The sequence below is a fragment of the Tyto alba genome, unplaced genomic scaffold (assembly GCF_018691265.1).
Source record: "Tyto alba isolate M040663 unplaced genomic scaffold, T.alba_DEE_v4.0 Super-Scaffold_41, whole genome shotgun sequence".
Lineage (NCBI taxonomy): Eukaryota > Metazoa > Chordata > Aves > Strigiformes > Tytonidae > Tyto > Tyto alba.
In genome coordinates this window covers 24,463,246-24,480,203 of record NW_024881317.1, presented here as the reverse complement: position 1 = coordinate 24,480,203, position 16,958 = coordinate 24,463,246, and the positions used below count along the sequence as shown (strand labels likewise).

At 51.0% G+C, this 16,958-nt stretch overlaps 1 long non-coding RNA gene and 1 other non-coding gene across 2 annotated transcripts; one reads left to right on the top strand and one right to left on the bottom strand.

The window, feature by feature from the left end:
* Positions 1-7,885: 7,885 nt before the first annotated feature.
* Positions 7,886-9,474, bottom strand: LOC116965080. The gene is made up of 2 exons (XR_006166610.1): positions 9,436-9,474; positions 7,886-8,670 (listed from the first exon to the last, which is right to left on the bottom strand). It is a non-coding gene; the product is annotated as an uncharacterized LOC116965080 (long non-coding RNA).
* Positions 9,475-16,186: 6,712 nt separating this feature from the next.
* TRNAS-AGA lies at positions 16,187-16,268 on the top strand. The gene has a single exon. It is a non-coding gene; the product is annotated as a tRNA-Ser (tRNA).
* Positions 16,269-16,958: the final 690 nt, after the last annotated feature.

Genomic DNA, 16,958 nt, shown 5'->3' with positions numbered 1-16,958 from the left:
TATTGCACAGAAGTACCAGTTGTTTCAGGAACACAGCTAAAATGTGTGGACATGCCCATAGGGAAGCAGATCTTCTGGAGGAGTGCGACTATAGGCTCTGGCATGCCTGGCATTCCTGAGTCAAGGGCACCATGTCCACCAAAATCCCCAACAGGGTGACTCATGTTTGTCAGCAGCTCAGGGTTTTTCCCAACTCTTCCACATCACACTGACTCCCAGGTGCTCTGGTAGAATGATCTGATGTCCCTTTATAGTCTGAAATGCATGGAATGGGACACCCCATCAATGAACCAGGAAAAAGGGCAATGAGTTTTTGTCTCCATGCCCTACACCTCTCCTCAACATCAGGCCACCCAGACCTCTGGCCTCCGGGATGACCTTGCTGAGCAAAACAGGTCAAATTGGGAGTGGGCCTGTTTCAGGGAAGGATGCGGGCATGTCTTTGATCACGTTCTTACGACTTGATTTCCTTGTTTCCAACAGGCTTCCACTTCCCAAGCTGAGCCCTCACCCCTGGTTGGAAGAAGTGTGAGGTCAAGTGTGGTCAAGTCATCGAAGGACATGGCTTTGGAGATCTCAGGGAGACATAATTTGAGAGAGACTTCCTTGATTCTCTGGTCTCCTTTTCATTATTATGAATCTGTGTTTGTTCCCTGGGATTATAGGCAGAAAAAACAGGCTGTGGCAGAGCCTGTTGAGCGTGAGCAAGGTCCTCGTGGCCCTCACTTCTGCCCACAATGGTCCTTCCTTGTCACTGAGTTTTACTGCATCTCTGCAGATGTGAGTCTCTTCGCCCACCATCTCCTGCCAGTCTATGAAGACCCACTGGGAGATAGACGTCTCCCAGGGTTAGCCCGAGGCTCTGCACTGAAAGCACTTCAGAGCTGATTTGATGTGACTTTGAAGCGTGAGTGCTGGCAGTGCCAGGGAGCATCAGGCTGGGCTGTGTGAGCGAGCAACTGTGTGGGTGATCTAACACGCTGAGCCATCTGTGAAGTTTCTGACGTGGACAGCACCTGTGTTGGAGCTACAGCAGGTGTAGGAGGAAACATATCTTGGTGAAGGTATCTGTCCTGGGTTGAGTGAGTGGTGAAGTTTTTTTGGTGGCAGGGGAGTGGGCTATAGGGGCGGCCCATTGTGAGAAGCTTCTTGAAGCTCCCCCAGCTCCAAGTCAGCTCCACTTCTGTTTGGAGGCTGCGCCTCTGCAAATCACGTATCTAAGAATTAAGAGATCCAACATTCAGTACAGAAAACAGTATACACATCAACGTCATAACAAAGAGAAAGCAAAACCAGACTGAAAAGAACTTCCCCACACCCAAATAAAAAATAACTGACAAAATACTGAGACACAATACAGAACATCCACCCATAGTCCCTTCACCACACCTGGAAAAAAAACTTCCCCACAATTACAACTACAAACTTTGCAAAGATAATTCCACTAATGGAGTTCAGTCTGTATTTTGCTCATTACCTCTCCCAATTAATATCCTTATCAAATCACAACCCTCTGCCCCACGTTGGGTGGCAAAAAGGCTGTCGTGGTTTGGGCCTGGTCAGCAACCAACCCCCACAGCTGGTCACCCTCCCTTCCCCCTCCACACCTGGGAATGGGGGAGGGGAGTAGAGGGGTGAAGGGAGACTTGCAGGCTGAGATAAGAACAGTTTAATAATGACAATAAAATGAGAACAATGATGATGATAAGGGGAAAACAAAAAGAAATATATAAACAGGCAATGTACAGTGTAATTGCTCACCACCCTGTCCTGGGTTGAGTGAGTGGTGGAGTTTTTGGTGGCGGGGGAGGGGGCTATCGGGGAAGCCCCCTGTGAGAAGCTTCTCGAAGCTCCCCCAGCTCCAAGTCAGCTCCACTTCTGTTTGGAAAATTGAGCCAATCAGCTGCGCCTCTGCGATAACATATTTAAGAAGGGATGTGGTGACGGGTAGTCGGGCTTGTGAGGAGGAGTTGCTGCAGCTGCGTGAACACCAAGGTCAGTGGAGGAATGGAGGAAGAAAGTAGGGGGGAGGTGTGCTGGAGCAGAGACCCCCCTTTACCCTGTGAGGAGACGGCAGGGCGGCCCCCCCCTGCCACCCATGAAGATCTACGGTGGAGCAGACATTGATTTATGGCCTGTGGCTTCTGCTTGCATGATCAAGGTTCTGTGCCCGAAGAAGGCTGGGGTCTCATGGGAAAAGGTAGCCCCGCTGCTGTAATTCAGCGCTGGGAGGATTGCAGCATGCGGGGGAGTCCCACGCCGGAGCAGCTCGGGAAGGGCTGCAGCCGTGGGAGGGAATCCAGTTGGAGAAAGTTAGTGAACCATGACGGAGCAGTGTGGGGAACGCTGCGGCCCATGGGAGGAATTCAAGTCGGAGAAAGTTTGTGGAGGACTGTCTCCTGTGAGAGGGGGACCATGATGGAGCAGGAGGAACAAGTTCCGGACACTCCCCTCACCGAAGAGGAAGAAAGTGGCAGCGCTGACTGCACCCCCCATTCCCTGTCCCTGTGCCACTGGGGGAGGAGGTAGAGATATCGGGAGTAGAACTGAGCCCGGGAAGAAGGGAGGGGTGGGGGGAAGGTGTTCTCAAGATGTGGCAATGCTTCTCACTGTCCTACTCTGTTATGTGTTGTTAGTGTCTGTAATAAATGTATGGTATTTTTTCTTCCCCTAACAAGTCTGCCTTTTGCTCGTGATCATAAAGGAAAATACTTTCCCATCCCAGTCCTATCTTGAACCCCAAGCCTGGCTCTCTGTCCCTTCTCATTGCCGGAGGGGAAGGGAGAGAGAGCTGCTGCATTGTGGTTGGCTGCCAACCAGGCCTAAACCACGACACACCCGCTAAACAATATCCAGTCCATTCCTGGCCAGCGACCCCAGAATACCAAGATCCCACAATCACAATCCCGGAAGCGAGAGAGCTCCTTCCCAACCACCCCTCCTCTGTATAGTGAGCATGACGTTCCATGATATGGAATATTTCATTGACCAATTAGGGTCAGGTGCTGTGGCCGTGCACCCTCCCTGCTTTCTGTGCTCTTGCACACGGGCAGAACATGGGGAGTCGGAGAGTCCTTGAAGTCTCGGTAGCAGCTGAAAACATCAGTGTGCAATAAGCATTTTTCCCATACCAAACCGAAAGATAAATCCAAAACACAGTACTCATCTAGTCCCTGAAAAGGAATACTAACTCAATTTCAGCCCAAACAAAGACAGTGTCAAAGCTGAAACACAGATCAGAGAGTGAACACTTGTCCTTTTGCTAAGCAACCATCTGCTGAAGGTATAATTTCTGGTGGACAGACCTTCCCACAGCTGAGCCCCTTTGATCACCTTGCTCTTGAAAAAGGGCTTTAGTGCATAGTTTGTCTAGCACTGGGAGACATCTCTCTCTAGGCGAGTCATCATGGGCTCACAGGAGATGGTGGCATCTGTTGAGCAAAACGCAAGGCCAGGAAAGTTACCATTGTGGTCTGGAGGGAAGCTGCTTGCGGGAAGGAATGAGGGCCACAAGGACCTTCCTCACATTTGTCAGGCTCTGAAAAAGCCTATGTTTTCTCCCCACAAGGCCAGGGACCATAGCAGATCCATAATGAGAAAGAGTAGGCCACAGATAGAGGCCGGTCTCTCTCAAGCGATCTCTCCTTGGGATCTCAGTAGCACTGTCCCTAGGATGACATGACAAGGCCTTCACAATTCTTCCAACCAGTCCTCGGGTGTCATCTTGGGATGTGGAGAACCTGTGGGACACAGGCAAATTGAGGCATAGGAGTGTGGTCAAAGAGATGCGTGCATCCTTCCGTGAAATAAACCCACAGGCAAAATGGCCTGTTTAGCTCAGCACGGTCAGCCTAGAAGCCAGAGGCCTGGATGGCCTGCTTTTCAGGAGAGGCTCAGGGCAGGGAGTCAAAAGCTCATGGCCCTTTTTCCTGGGTCAGGGATGGGGCGGCACGTTCCATGCATTTCAATCTCCAAACGGGCGTCGCACATCAGTCTCCCACAGCACCTGGGAGTCATCGTGATGTGGAGGAGTTGGGAAAAACCCAGAGCTGCAGGCAAACATGAGTCACCCTGCTCTGGACTTCAGTGGACATGGTGGCCCAGCCTCAGATGTGCCAGGGATACCAGAGCTCATAGTCCTAAAGCGCCACTTTCCTCAAGGAAATTTCCACATATTTTAGCACTGTTGATGAAACGGCTGGTGCTTCTGTGCAATCTTGTGCTGCTGCTGCCTTCCAAGGCATTGCCTTTTGGTGGCTGCTCAAGGGCCCATGAGACTCAGTGCCCCCCAGAGTAATGACGGTTGGAAAGAACCACTGGAAGCCCTTTGTTCTGGTCCGCTGCTCCAAGCGAACCAAACTTCTCAGCTACCTCAGCAGGCTCCGTGCCTTGTCCCACTGACTGAAGAATACTGTCACTGTCGGAGAGGTCACTATGTCTTGGGCAGCTCTTCCAGGGACACACCGCACCCCCTGTCACTTCGTTTCACAGAAGGGCAGCTGGCATTATTGCCGTTGCAACTTGTGAGTAATGTGGGTCTTGCTGGTCAGTCAAATTTTGTTGCACCTGTACCCTTGAATGGTGTAAGTACTCCCTGTTAAACTACATTTGGGGTGCACCTGCATGCATATGTACTCTTGTAATTCTATACTTTGAGTCCCAGGCTCTCTCCTCCGTCAGCACAGGCCACCTGCGAATTCTTGTGACATAGGACTCTACTATTTCTTAGCTAAAATCTGCCTTGTGCAGCTAGTGGGTTGGGTGGTGGGTGATTGCTTTGGTGAATCCCCATGCCCACTGGCCCAGACTGGGTCGTATCCCATATTCCCCACAGCAAATCCCTCACCTCCACATCACCGATCACTTGGAGTGATGGCTGTCAGTATTAGAGGGAGTACTTTTACCCCATATAAGGCGGACAGGGTGCTCTGCCCTCCACTTCGGTCCAAATAGGCCCCTTGGCCTCAACCATCCCTGGCAGACAGCCAGGTGTACAATTTCCCTTGAAGGCAGTGCCCTCTCCCTGTGATGTTGTCTGTTGTGAGTGGCTGGCAGGACCTGCCACCCCTGCCCATATCCCTGCAAGTACATCTGACAAGGAAGGACTTTCCCCTGCACAACGGGGACTGCCATTTCCTTTCAGCTGCCATTTTGTGGCAGGGAGATGCCATTTTCTTATTACACATCATAACCAAGATGTTTTCATACTGCTCTGTGAGTGGCTAACAGCCAGTTCTTGGCCCCACCATGCCCACCTCCTCTCAGGAAGACCTGTGATTGGCTGATAGGACCGGCCAACCCTACCCATATGCCCAGAAGCACATCAGGCAAGGAAACCCCTCATGCAATTGGCAACTATTGACAGTGGAATTCCCAGTGACTGAGAGTCAGTTTAGGGGGTGTCTTCAGGTCACTGTCCTAGACAGTGCGCATTCCTCTAAGCAAGTTGCATTAGCAGTGCTCTAGTCAAGGGGGTTTCAAGTTCCTCGGCTGCAGCGTGGTCCTTCCAAGCAGCCCAAAGCAGGACTGCACCCCGTAGTTGGCAGGATTCAAACTTGTGCAGGAAAAACCCAATGGATTTCTAGTCCATCGTCTTCACCACTCGGCCACAACTACCTGCCGCAGCCCTCTCTGCCCTGCTGAGCACATGCCTTGTGCAGTGACACCCGACTCCCCAGGAATTTTTCGTCCAGGTTTCACTAGAAGCCCCGTGGTTTACACCTGCACGAAGCATGGGAGGTACCAGCCTTCCAGAGGCCTTTGGATGTTTAACCACAGGGACTGTGGCTGTAGATCCCAGCGCCTTGTCCTCAGCTGGGCATCTGGGATATCCTGCCATGGGGTGGATGTGTTCACTCTCCAGCTGGCATCCCTGCTGCTTCTAGGGAAGAAGGGAAGGCAGCTCTGTGGATGTAACCAGGCACATCAGTAAATGTGGAGTGGGCTATTAACCCTTACCTTTGATTTCAAAATAATCTGAGGGACACTCCAATCCTGCTGTGAGCAGTACGGTTGGAGCAGTAGTTAGGGGAAAATGACGATCTCCCAGCAGCACCTCCAAAAGGGTGACAGGAAACGTATATTGAGAGTAAATGTGAGGTGTGTATGACTTGTAGGGACATAGGAGAGAGCTTGCTTTCATGCAATAGGCATGTCCAGTTTTTCGGGGGGTTTTTGTTTTGTTTTGTTTTGTTTTGTTTTTTTCCAGCACCGGCATGCATTGCCATATTCTTGAGCATGGACCAAAATTTTAAACATCCACAAAACAATAATTTACAGCATTAGATGAAAGTAGCCCCTATTGCCTTCTGGCTCTGGAGCAGGGATATTTGGAAAGTGGTTGTAAGGACTCTGTGTGGAGATGGTACTTGTGGCAGTGCCTGTCTGCATGCAGAGCAAGGACTAGAGGTGGTTGCAGTCGAGAGGGGGAACGTGAGGAGCATCTTGAGGAACTGTGTGTGCTGAGGGCTGAAATAGGGATGCGGCCAGTCTGTGAAGTGGAGGAGCAGAAGGCCATCCAGGCTCTGACCTGGAGGAGCAGGAGGAACCAGTGCCCCCAGGAGTGTTGCTGGAATAGTGGTGACCATGGCTGCCTTCCAAGCAGTTGACCTGGCTTTGATTCCTGGCCAATACTGGCAAATGTCTCTCCAGTCTGGCTCCAGCACAGGTGTCTGAACATATCCTGCACACAGGCTCTTTTGCTTAAATACCACCCATCTTTCCCCTGGGGTTTCAAGCCAATCCCCTGTCTTCCCTGCAGCCTTGAGGCCCGCTGAAACCAGTGCTCTCTAGTCTCTGCTGGCTGGGAGAGCTTCAAGCTGGGCTCCTCACGACAGTGCTGGTACAGGAGCCAGGAGAGAGGCTTTTCTGGCCTGACACAGAGCTGGTCCTGCTGCTGCTGTGGCTGCTTGCACCTGGCAGGGTGCAGATGAAGATCAGTAATTCCTAGGTGATGGCCACGGGACAGACCGTGCTTCATGAGGCCAGGTATGCGATTTGGCTGGCTGGTGAAAGCAGAACTGCTCTTTATGTTATGGCTCAAAGGCCCGTCTGTCTGATTGAACTCACCCTGACCTACCCTGTCCAGGCTCTGACATTGCAGATACATCCTGAATTTTACTGGGATTGGGTGTAACAATGATCCTGGTAACAGAGAAATAATACACTCTTCTCTTGCAACCTGTGGCCTGTGGACCAAGAGAAAAGCAAGAGCCTCTCTCAGCTAGACTCTACTGGAAGGGAGTGAAGCTTCCCAACTCTCTGATTACAGGGTTTCTTAAAGAAACAAACCACCTGCCTTGCTGTGCTGATAGCCAGAAACCATTCTGGATGGTGGGCCTCTATGGACGGTTTGTGTTAGCACAGTATTGCCAGACTCCCACTCTGTCAGGAGCAGTGCTACAAATCGCTGGAATTATGAAGAGGGGCATCGTGAATGTGTATGTTCATTCTCTGCTGAAATGCCACACGAACCCCATCTGGCAGTCACACTGCCTCCGTCTGGAGATCACAACCAGTGCTTTCCTCCTTTCCACTCCATACCCATCCCCTGGAGTTTATTCCCACACCAAAATAGTAAAAGAGAGGATTGCCAGGTCTCTTTTTCATACGATTTTGTGAACAACAATTGAGAGAACCGAAATGCTATTTCAAAATATACGTATTAAATTTTACAATGGAGAATTCCGCAAATGACCCCCAGGGCCATAATCACCAGGTTACAGGCCAATATTCAATACCTACGAGGCTATTTGGTGCTATGCAATGAGTCCAGGGAACTTAACCAACAACCACTGTTAAGCTCAGGACAGAAGCCATCGCCTATCCTTGCAGAGAAGATGCTTAGCTGGGAGAGGAGAAGAACAAACTGCCATGACTCTCTAGCTCGGCTGCACAAAGTCTTTAATGAGAAGGGGGGACATGCAGTGGCATAGAACAGAGACCAAGGAAAACATCTTCAGGATTGAGGGAAGCACAGAGGATGGTCCGTTCCCCAAGGACAAGCTGCACACAAAGTGCTTGCCTTTTCCAATTCTGCTCTCCCTGGTGGCAATGGCACCGCACCAAGAGCGGTCCCTAACTCCAGCAACCTCTCCTGTTCAGCAGGGGGTTCAGCAAAGCAGAAGAGAACAAGCCCTTTCCGGAGGGCTCAAAGCAAAGCAGAGCCAGAGGAGACACGGCCACGCCAGCCGTGCAGCGAGGAGAAGTGGGCACAGGTCTCTCCTGCCAGGTGGCATGAGGACACCCAGCCTGTCTGCAAGACATGTCCACGATCCTGCTGCTGCAGGGTCCCGTCTTCCGTCCTGCTCCCAAGGGGATGAGCCACCAGCTTCAGCAGTTCAGACTGCAGCGGGGGACAGGCAGACACATCCCGGACCCACCCAGACCAAGGGAGCCCCCAGAAGAGATGGGAACTCCCCCGGCACTGAGGGAGCTCCCAACAGCAGCTGACAGAGACGATCCCACGGCCATGCTCTGAGGGAAAGAGGTTAGGATGGGGCCCGGCAGGGTCACCACCACCGGCGAGGGCTCAATGAACACCGTCGAGTCAGCGCAGCGGGCGACACAGGGCTCACTGCAGCTGCTTGCAAGTGGGGTTGGGCCAGAGGCACCGCAGGGCTGTGGGGGACAGGGTCTGAAGCAAGACATCTCTCGGTGAAGGAAGCAAAGCTGCAACACAGAGCAGGAAGAAAACACAGACCCAAACATCAACTTGGCTCTCATGTCCACAGCTCTCTCTGCAGATACACTTGGCTGCTCTCCATCTCCATTTCTAGCTGCAGGTGCAGGAAATGCCTGCACCTGATCTCTCTAACACACACAACGTGCGTGACGTATTCCCCTAAGTTGGATTTGAAGCACTGGGAGCAAAGATGTGCCTAACTGGCTGCTGATTGCACCAGGACCTCCTACTGCATTTCCCAGTACAATAGCACAGATGAAGATTGATTCAAGTATCCCAACACAAATGGGCTGCGTTGAATGGGTGTCTCAGAAATCACCTCTTAAACACACACAGTCTTCCTACAGCTCGTAATGCACTCCTCTGAGTTGCACAGTGCAGGAACGCTGACCCACTTTGGGATAGGACCAAGCCCAGTGAGTGGGTTTAAAGCACCTGATCATACCCCATCTCCAGAACAACTTTTGTTGCATTGATGAGGCACTTGGCCATTTGGTTAGAGAGTATCTGCTGCGGGTGCAAATTCTGGTGAGGCAGACACCTCTATACCTGAGCCCTTCTCATTCACCTTTCTTGAAAGAACCCACTTTTCCCAGCACTCCCCAGCAACCTCCAGCAAAAGGGAAATTGTTCAAAGCCGTTCAATGGTTATTCTTCAGGGCCAAGCTGAGGCAGTCCAAGTATCAACCTGAGTTGCCACCGTGACAGAAAATCAGCCCACCAAGAGAGACATGGCGCAGACCCAGACTTACCTCGTTCCTCGAGGAAAGGGAAGCAAGAGAGGAGGATGCAGAGCCTGGAGCAGTGCAGGCTTTTATGCTGTGTCCCAGAGCCCTGTGGGGCCACAAACATTCCTTGCTAATGAGGCATGTAAACACATAGCAGCTGCCACTTGGGAAGACCTTGCTGGTGATTAAACCTTTAGCTCTTTCATCTGAAATTCTTTTCTCTGACTTGATTCCAACTAGCATCAAAGAGCGCGTTATGGAACACTTTGGGCTGGATGGGACCTTTCAGAACATGTAATTCTGACTCTCCTACCATGGGCACGGACACCTTCCACTGGACCAGGTTACTCAAAGCTTCATCTAATTTGGCATTAAACACTTCCAGGGAGGGGGCATCCACAACTGCTCTGGACATCCTGTTTCAGTGTCTCACCATTTCACTCACTGGCGAGGTACAGGTTCTTTCCTCTTCCTTTGTTCTCCTATGTACCTGAAGAAAATCTTCCTGTTACTTTTCACATCCCTAGCCAAGTTCAGCTCCAGAAATGCCTTGGACTTCCCGATACCCTCCTTGCACTTCAAGGCCATTTGCCTATAATCTCCCCACAATGTCTATCCCTGCCTCTGCTGCCTATTCCTTTTGGGTTTGTGTTTTATTTTTCTGAGAGGTCTTGATGTTACCAAGCTGGCCTCCTGCCTTCCCTGCCCGACTTCTTGCATGTCGGGATTGAGAGCTCTTGCTCCCTCAGAAAAATGTCTTTCGGTATCTCCCAGCTCTGGTTTGCTCCTATACCTCTGAGGGTAGTTTCCCGAGGGATCCCATGCACTAGTGTCCTAAACGGGCAACCGTTTGCCTTTCTGAGGTTTAGGTTCCTGACTCTACTTATTACCTGTCCTGCACTCCTCAAAACTGAGAAATCCACCAGGGTGTGACTGCTGCAGCACAGGTTACCTCCAATCTTGACCTCTCTGATTGCTCTTGCACTCTAGTAAACAACACGTCCACCAGTGCCTCTCCTCTGGTCAGGCTCTGCGTCACATGTACTTGGACGTTGTCCTCAACACAATCCAGTAGTTCCCTGGGTTGCTTGTAGTTCGCTGTGCCGCTTCGCCAGCAGATGTCCTGGAGGTTGAGTTCTCCTATCAGATCAGGGCCTGGTGAGTGTGATGTTTCCTAATATTGAAATGATCCATCTGAATCTCTGTATCCCTGATTCATAAGGGCAATCAACTCCAAGGTCTCGGGGTAGCCTGGAGGAAGATTTTAGGTGAGGTTGTGTCATATGGATTGCCTTTGTCACTTTGCCCTCTTCATGGTGAGCTTGTCCACCAATCATGCTGAAAATCAGCTACGAAGATGGACACCTCGAGTTATCTCTGAAGTGTTTTCAGTGCTGGCACTCAAGCGAAACCTAAGAGACATCTGCCCAAGCGTCATAGTAGACACACAGGAGAGACTTGAGAAGTTGAGGTGGAAGATCAAGACTACCCAATCCTATAAAAGAGAAGAGACTCACCACCTCAGGGATATGGAAAAGCTCAATGACAAGAAAGGATCATTGTGGGCTGGAGCAAAGCCCATTGCATGTAGGAGTGAGGGCCATAAGGACCTTCCTCACGCTCAAACAGCTCTACCACAGCAGTTTTTTATGACCACATGTCCATGGAATGAAGGCACATTTGTAACGACAGGGAGCAGACCAGAGGATCAGGCAGGTCTCTTTCAGGTAACGTCTCCATGGGATCTCCATCACCATATCCCTTGATTAACTTAGCATTAAGCTTGGTCTGCTCAGAGCAGGAGGTTGTCCCAGAGCCATTCCAGAAGAACCATGCATCCCACATCATTCTGGGCTGCACTCACTCTTGTGGGTCCCTGAGCAGCCACTGGCAGGCAATGCCTTAGAAGGCCGAAGCTGCACAAGGTTGCACAGAAGCACCAGTTGATTCAGGAATGGTGCTAAAATGTTTTTCCTTGCAGAAAGCCGCAAATTGGGACTATGAGTTCTGGTATCCCTGGCACAACTGAGTGTGGTCGACCGTGTCCACTGACATCCACAGCAGGGTGAGTCCTGCTTGCCAGCAGCTCTAGGATTTTCCCAACTCTTCCACATCATGATGACTCCCAGGTGCTCTGAGACTCATCCAATGTGCCTTTGTAGCATGAAATGCATGGAATTGGCCACCCCCTCTCTGAATCAGGAAAATGGGCCATGATGTTTTCATTCCCTGCTGTTCACCTCTCCTCCTAATCAGGCAAGCTACACCTCTGTCCTCTGGGATGACCTTACAGAGCCAAACGGGTCAATTTGGGTGTGGGTCTCCTTCAGGGAAGGACGCCGGCAAGTCTTTGATCACAAAACCAGTCTGTGGTAGAGCCTGATGAGCGTAAACAAGGTCCCTGTGGCCATCATCACCCCTGCCCACAGGGGGCTTCCCTCCACCTCACAGTGGTCTTTCCTTGCCATTGAGCTTTGCCACATGCCTGGAGTGGTGCATCTCTCCTCCCATATTGGATTGTGCAGTCTTGAACTTCTGCCTGAAATTACCCACTGCGTTCTGTGTGTCTACGATCACCCAGGAAGAGAATTGTCCCTTAGGTTTTAGACTGAGTGCCAGCAAAGAAAGCATTTGAGAGAAGACTTGAGGTGCCCTATATCGTTGAATTTCACCATGACACGTGGACTAGTTAACCACGAAGAGGGCAATGAGACCAAAGGAATTTGTATGAGGCAAGTCAACTAAAAATATCTGTCTGTCCTGCGTAAGAACTCAGAGTTAATTGACTTTATAAACCTGGGATACAGATGAATGATTTTGATGTGTGATGGTATGAAAAGGAGGACAATATGTGGGATGTAAGAAGCGAGGGCTTAATCACCAGGGAAGCCTTGGGAAGCGGAAACTCCTAGGTGTTCAGATGCTTCATGAACAAGGAATGTTCGTGGCCCCACAGGGCTCTGGGACACAGCATAAAAGCCTGCGCTGCTCCAGGCTCTGCATCCTCCTCTCTTGCTTCCCTTTCCTCGAGGAACGAGGTAAGTCTGGGTCTGCTCCATGTCTCTCTCTGTAGGCAGAACTGCTGCCATGGTGGCGTCTCATGTTGATATTTCTCTGCCGCAGCTTGAATGGTTGAAGGGCTGTCACCTCTGTCCCTTTTGCTGGATGTGGCTGTGGACAAATGGGAGGAGGGTGTTCTTTCAAGCAGAAGGGTATCAATGGGGCTCAGCTGTAGGGGTGTCTGCCTAACCAGAATTTACAACTGAAGCAGGATGCTCTCTAACCAAATGGCCAAGTGCTTCATCAATGCAACAACAGTTGTTCTGGAGATGGGGTATGATCAGGTGCTTTAAGCCCACTGGGCTTGATCCTATCCCAAAGTGGGTCAGCATTCCTGCACTGTGCAACTCAGAGGAGTGCATTACGAGCTGTAGGAAGACTGTGTGTGTTTAAGAGGTGATTTCTGAGACACCCATTCAACGCAGCCCATTTATGCTGAGATACTTGCATCAATCTTCATCTGTGCTATTGTACTGGGAAATGCAGTAGGAGGTCCTGGTGCAATCAGCAGCCAGTTAGGCACATCTTTGCTCCCAGTGCTTCAAATCCAACTTAGGGGAATATGTCACGCACGTTTTGTGTGTTAGAGAGATCAGGTGCAGGCATTTCCTGCAACTGCACCTAGAAATGGAGATGGAGAGCAGCAAAGTGTATCTGCAGAGAGAGCTGTGGACATGAGAGCCAAGTTGATGTTTTGGTCTGTGTTTTCTTCCTGCTCTGTGTTGCAGCTTTGCTTCCTTCACCGAGAGATGTCTTGCTTCAGACCCTGTCCCCCACGGCCCTGCTGTGCCTCTGGCCCAACCCCACTTGCAAGCAGCTGCAGTGAGCCCTGTGTCGCCCGCTGCGCTGACTCGACGGTGTTCATTGAGCCCTCGCCGGTGGTGGTGACCCTGCCGGGCCCCATCCTAACCTCTTTCCCTCAGAGCACCGCTGTGGGATCGTCTCTGTCAGCTGCTGTTGGGAGCTCCCTCAGTGCCGGGGGAGTTCCCATCTCTTCTGGGGGCTCCCTTGGTCTGGGTGGGTCTGGGATATGTCTGCCTGTCCCCCGCTGCAGTCTGAACTGCTGAAGCTGGTGGCTCATCCCCTCGGGAGCAGGACGGAAGATGCGACCCTGCAGCAGCAGGATCGTGGTCACGGCTTGCAGACAGGCTGGGTGTCTTCATGCCACCTGGCAGGAGGGACCTGTGCCCCACTTCTCCTCGCTGCATGGCAGGCGTGGCCGTGTCTCCTCTAGCTCTTCTTTACTCTGAGCCCTCCGGAAAGGTCTCGTTCTCTTCTGCTTTGCTGAAACTCCTGCTGAACAGGAGAGGGTGCTAGAGTTAGGGACCGCTCTCTGAGTCCCTCAACCCTGCAGATGTGTTTCTTTGTCCCTGTTCTGTGCCTCTGCATTTCCTCCTCATTAAAGACTTTGTGCAGCATAGCTGGGGTTTCATGGTGGCTTCTTCTTTTTCTCCCTCAGTTAGCCATATGCTCTGCTAGAGAGACCAAGTGATCTCTGTCACGAGCTAGCAGACAACTGAGAGTGGAGCTCCTTTGCACAGAAAGTAAGTAAGCAGGCAAGAGAAAAACACAAATGCCTCGAGGAAACGGAGTGTGAGTCTGCAGCCTTCTGATCACAGACCTGTGATATCTCTCAGTGTCAGCCTAGAGTCTTGCCACTGAACGCTCTTAAGAGCTGATCTCAGTTCTCCTGCTTGTGCACCCAGCGCATCCTGCATGTACGGTCAGGAAGGGTTGAGTCTTCACTGCCTGCCCTCAGTACTCCCTGGCAGAGGAGAGAAGCAGGCTTATGGACTGGGCTGAGGTGACAACACTGCCTGAGGTGGCAGGAGAAAATGGACACGTGTACTCAGCTGAGTTGTAGACGGTGCCTTCAGAAACAGGCAGGGACAAGTCACCTTTCTGATCCTGACCCACAGCCAGAGCCCTGCCATTTGGAAGTTGGGTTTATGCCTCTTTTCCTTTTGGTGATGCACCTTGTTCCTCACAGATGTTTTGGGGAAAAAAGCACCTCAGCTGCTCAGCAGTAAAGCAAGTGTACAGCCAAGCACAAATCTAGATGCAGTGTTGCTGTTGAATCATGCAGGTGAGGCATTGCATGAACTTTGGAGCAGGTACCCATCTTCCCCTGAATGAATGCTGTTGCCTCAGCTTTCTCTCTTGGTCTAATCTGCTCCCAGCAGCAAGTGGAAAGCCTACTGAAAAGATTCCTTCCTCTGCAGGATACCTGGACATCTGGGTGCCAGTTGCCCTTACAGGGACTCCATGGGTGTCATTGTGTGGTCGATCCTTACTTCTGCACAGCTGGGAGCTCTGTCAGCCCTGCTGAACAGACACTGAGGTGATCAAGGTCATGGTGCACGTGCCATAAGAGACCAGGCTGGGAGAGCAGGACCTGGCGAACCTGGGGAAGGGAAGGCTGAGGTCTCATCTTACGCACTGACAGTGGTGGAAATACAAGAAATGTCACACAGAGTAGCCCTGTTTTTCTGCGAGGGTGATCCAAGACCAGTGTCTCAACTTGTTAGGTGTGAATGTTAATTCAGACCTTTTGATAGGTCCTCTCAACTGTTGTTCACAAACTTCTTGTGAAAAGCAACCATTGCAAAGCTCTCTTCCACTGGTGGTGTGGGAATAAACTTCAGGGGTGGGTATGGATTGCAAAGGAGGAAAGCGCTGGTTTCCAGCTCTGCACGTAGGCAATGTGGCTGCCAGATGGAGTTTAGAGTGGGCATTCAGCAGGGAAATGAGCATGCACAATCACGATCTCCCTCTTTGTAACTCCCTCTACGCATAGAACTGCTGATGACAGAGTGAGAGTCTGTAAATACTGTGCGAACAGTAACCTGCGGACAACCCTGCTTTTGACAGTCAAGACAGCAAAGAGCATGGCTTTTTAAATTTAATCATCTCTTGAATCAGAGACTTGAGAAGCTTCACAGACTGGCCAGCACACACAGTTCCTCTTCAGGCCACCGCATGCACAGTTCCTCGGGACGATTTTTGAGCTCACACTCTTGACTGTGACCTCCTGCCACTCTTGCTCTGCATGCAGACAGGAATATCCACAGGTACCATCTCCATACCTACTACTACTTAGTGCAATTTGCCAAATAGCACTGCTGTGGAGCCAAAAGGGAATCAGAGCTATTTTGTACTACTAATGAAACTGATTGTTTTTTCAGGTCTTTTGTTGTTTTGCTCAATGCTCTGGAAGATGACAATGCTTGGTCAAGCTGGCAAAAAGATCTAGACAACCTATTTCACCAAAAAAGCTCTCTCCTGTCTACCTGCAAGTCATCCACACCTCACATTTATTCTCACCTTGCCCCTCCTCAATTTCCTCAGCCAGGCTCTACCTTTCCCTTTCTATAGATCTCTCCCACTCTCACAACACATCCCCCCTACACACCAAGAAGCTGCATGCCAGTCATCTACTTTGCTTTTCTTTCCTGGCAGATACTCCAGTTGGAGAGTGAACCCATCCATCCCATGTCAGGATATCCCAGATGCCCAGCTGAGGACAAGGCACTGGGATCTACAGCCACAGTCCCTGTGGTTAAACCTCCAAAGGCCTCTGGAAGGCTGGTACCTCCCATGCTCCATGCAGGTGTAAACCACGGGGCTTCTAGTGAAGCCTGGACGTGCAACTCCTGGGGAGGCGGGTGTCACTGCACAGGGGATGTGCTCAGCAGGGCAGAGAGGGCTGGGGCAGGTAGTTGTGGCCGAGTGGGGAAGGCGATGGACTAGAAATCCATTGGGGTTTCCCCGTGCAGGTTGGAATCCTGACAACTACGGGGTGCAGTCCCATTTTTGGGCTGCCTGCAAGGACCACGCTACAGCCGAGTGTCTTGGCTCACACCAGGGACACAGCAAAACCTCCTTGCCTTCTGTGCTTGTCCTACCCTCCACCCGAGCCTGAAAATCCCGGATGAATGGGAAATCCTGCTCCCCCCTTTCCAAGATAGGGGAAGAGAACAGACCTGTGCTCAGTATTGGCCATGAGAGAGGTCCACTGTTGTTGGTTCTTCCTCAAAACCACGTGCCTGATCTTATCCAACATCCCAAGCAGAACAACCCCACCATCTCTCTTCCCTATGCCTCAAACTGTAGGAGGGACCTCATACAGAGGGTGAGACCGGAGTTAGACCTCACACTGATGTGATGAAATTCGTGCTCTATTTATTTACCCAAATAGCCCCAAGATATAAAGAGCCAGATGGTCACATGCTCTAGGCTTTACAGTCTATTGGCTAAAAGCTCTTATCAAGCCCCAGGAAGTGCTGTGATAGGTCTGCATCGTTAGTACACGTGTATAACCTAAATCTACTTTGCGGTTAGTGTATCCAGGCATTCAAAAAGGAAGGAAGCACTAGCTTGACTTCCACATTCCTTCCCTTCTAGGTGACCTCAAGGGCAGGATTACCACGTGGCAGTTTTCTGCTCAGACACCTGGCCTGGATTGTCCAAACCCTGTAGGATCAGTG